The sequence below is a fragment of the Epargyreus clarus genome, unplaced genomic scaffold (assembly GCF_041222505.1).
Source record: "Epargyreus clarus isolate Ecla_fem2 unplaced genomic scaffold, WU_Ecla_fem_2.2 ptg000007l, whole genome shotgun sequence".
NCBI classification, from domain to species: domain Eukaryota; kingdom Metazoa; phylum Arthropoda; class Insecta; order Lepidoptera; family Hesperiidae; genus Epargyreus; species Epargyreus clarus.
Genome location: NW_027332215.1, coordinates 6,158,507 through 6,162,296, shown reverse-complemented (window position 1 = coordinate 6,162,296; position 3,790 = coordinate 6,158,507).

The window sequence follows — 3,790 nt, the reverse complement described above, 5'->3', positions numbered from 1 at the left end:
CTCTTATTCAACCAAACCTTAGTTTGATATGATAGGACAACGAGAAGAGATAGATAGGAAGAATTAAGTAACGACGTTTGCTTGTGCTAAAGTTTTGTCTGTTCGCTATGTTCTAAAAAACGCTTTAAGTATCACATTGCGCTGTTCTTTGAAGTAGCGATGGGCGATTGTTCTAAAAAAAAATTTATTCAAATTTTATTAAAAATTTCAATTATTCAAAATTTATTAACCAGATTTATTCGTAGTAACAAAAAACAATCGAATAACAATCGACGTTCGAATAACAATCCACGTTCGAATAACAATCGACGTACGAATAACAATCGACGAACGAATAACAATCGACGTACGAATAACAATCGACGTACGAATAACAATCGACGTACGAATAACAATCGACGTACGAATAAAAATCGACCTTGAAATAACAATCGACGTACGAATAAAAATCGACCTTGGAATAACAATCGACGACCGAATATAAATTATATCGCGCGGCCACATACGTGTGCTCAGGAAAATGTGCAGGTGCGTCGTGTTGCAAAGCTATCGTCACTTGCCACTGGTTGGAAAATGTAAAATATTGTATTACATTTTAGTCAATTGTACTATATATGGTTGAGAAATAACTATACCATAAATCATTTTGTATCCAAGATAATGGTATATTATAATGTAATTAAAAGTAATGTAAAGTTAAATTTAATTGTAATAGTATCTTATAAAGTAATTATAATACTATGGAGTATCGTCGATGTCGTAGTCATCCCCTAAGTTCGTTTCATGATAACGTTTTCAAAAAGAGGTCATCTGAAAAATATAATATACGTCTTCATGGCGCATATTATAGATAAAAGTTATCACAAAAAATTATGTACTCATAGTTACATTAAAATTAATCGGTGGAATACTATATCTTTGAAGAAGAAGAATGTTAACAACGCGAGTAGTGTGTGAGAGTGTGTGGCCACGAGGCGCAGTGAGCGCGAGAAGCAAGGTGTGGACGGACCATTAAATAACGGAATGCAACGAAGCAGCGGAAGGGTGCACGACGCACGTGCGCTTCCCCCCATAAAATATATAAGACTGACTCAGGTTTCTTAAACACAGAATTTAGGGGCTCCTCGCTGCTAGTAGCTTTGTATGTGTTATAGTCAAAGTCCGATACACAGTCTCTTCGCGGAAGGACTGGTTTATCCTAGGTTTGGCCAAAGTCATCAGGCAATCCCCGAAATACATTTCAATTTCGCCCTTTGCCTGAAGTATTTTTAGTCAAACCCAGGAGTTCCTAACTTTTCAGTCAAACGTCGAAAGTAAATTATTCTGTTTCGGTTTTGGCCTAGTCAATCCTAGCAGCGACTGCAAAACTCGGTCAAATGTTGATCTGAACATGTTTAAACAGGTTCATAATGTCTCTCGCGGTGTTCCGACCGATTGTTTTGTCATTTCATGTTCGTTCATTGAGCGTGCGGGCGTGTAATTGTGTAAAATTGAAGATGAGTGAGGTTAGGTTAGGTTAGGTTAGGTTAGGTTTTTTTAAATTATTAAAACAATAAACATCAAAATTTTAAAAATGTTTTTTTTTATACCTAATCTTACAAACTAACCTCCGTTTATTCCAAAGCATTTATTTATTTATTTTATACTTTATTGCACATCGTACAAAAGGTGGGCCTAATGCCACACGGCATTCTCTCAAAGCATCTCAAATATAAAAGTGAAAATCACGTAAGCTGACCAATCAGTTGTCAGAACTGGCAGAGTTAAGCGGTTCTTAAGACTTGAAAGCTGCTTAAATGATAAAATGCTTCCAAATATACGAAGATAAAGACACTTCATACCTATATCGGAGTTTGACTCGTCAAACCCCGATTTAATAAAATTGTGTTTTGACGTTTGCCTGACCAAATTAGTCTCTCCCAGGTTTGACGAAAATTGTTTAGTCAAAGGCCGAAAATTTACATTTGTTTGGGCTTTGACTAAGTCATTCAGTCTGACCTGAGGATTGACCAGTCCAACCTAGGAGCGCCGGAGCTTCGGAGTTTGCCTATAACATATATACTAAATAATTGACCAACAATCAAATAGCTTCGATAGTTCTATTTTTACGTAACAATCGCGTATCGCTTGACTGCGCTGTTATTAGTTTTGCGTGTACTAAACAATCGAACAATCGAACTATCGAACAATCGACGAACAATCGAACAATCGACCAACAATCGAACATTTTCGAGTGTTCGATAGCAGTTATTCGAATACAATCGAAGAATTTCGATAGTTATTCGAATACAATCGAAGAATTTCGATAGTTATTCGAATACAATCGAAGAATTTCGATAGTTATTCGAATACAATCGAACACAATAACAATCGAATAATTCGATTGTTTTTAGTAACAATCGCGCATCGCTACTTTGAAGTTCTGGAGGTTCAAACTCCACTTGAAATATTTAAGCAACTGCTCAGCCCAGCGCAGTCGTAATCTGTAAAGGGACCAATTAAAGGGTCAACAATGATACACATAATATAAATGTCACACAGTTTATTGGAACACAGCAGCACTTAACACTATTTATTATCAAGCAGAAATAAGTGGGGCGGTACGACCTCCAAAGTAGAATCAAAAAGGGTATATTAATTTATCTTAAATATTAGGCACACTAATTCATAAAATACACTCACACAAAACTTATTGTTATATCGACGACGAATACCGACCTAAGATAAAAAATATACTAAAAACTAAAAAGACACTCAAACACTACAAAGAATAATCAAAAAGACACTCGTACAATTAACTTAAATCGTTTTAGATTTTCCTCAGACACCCGGGTTCAATTAAATTTGTTATCAATTACCAGAGATACAAAATTTTACAAAAGTATATAATTTTCAGCTTGACGATGTTTTTATTACGTAAATATATTATAAGATATCGGCATTTGCACATATAAATTCGCCGTGATGCCTGCGAGCATTTTCGCGCCTAATTCAATATGCGTAGAAAAAATCTAATAGTATGTATGATCATGATTATATGATCTTTTAAACAGTAGACGTGCACCAATATGAAAGGTGATTTCAACTTTAATAGAAATAATCAGCATTGCTACTTTCCTACACGCAAAAGCTTCCGATAGTTTATCAATTACTAGATGACCCGGCAAAATTTGTACCGCCTCAAAATCTATTTATCAAATATATTTCATATAAAATATAGCCTATGTTACTCGTGGATAATATAGCTTTCGAATGGTGAAAGAATTTTTAAAATCGGTTCAGTCATAGTAGTTTTTGAGCCTATTCATACAATCAAACAAACAAACAAAGTTTTCCTCTTTATAATATTAGTATAGAAATGTAACATTCTTAGCTTTAATTTTACTCGATAATTCAGTGAATTGATTCACTAATTTACGGTAACGCTAAAACCCGAGTGCCTGGTAACATTAAACTAGAAACTTAAATAGCACACATTAGGAACACACACTTTAATAACACACGGGAAGAATCACACATATATATTTTTTCCTGCTATAGATAAGTTATAAGTGATTGTTGAAAATCAACTAAAGTATATTGGACAGAAATTTGTGCAGAGACGACAATAAGAGACCTGATCTGACCTGACCTGAAATTGGGTCGTGGGATTGGTGGTTTGATGCCCCCCTGGTGTTGGATCTAACATGTGTGCAACCTACATACATAGCACCTGCAATACCTGAGTTGCTCACGCGCCGCAAATATTCTTCAATTATCAAATATTACGAATTTGCGGCGCTTGCTGCTG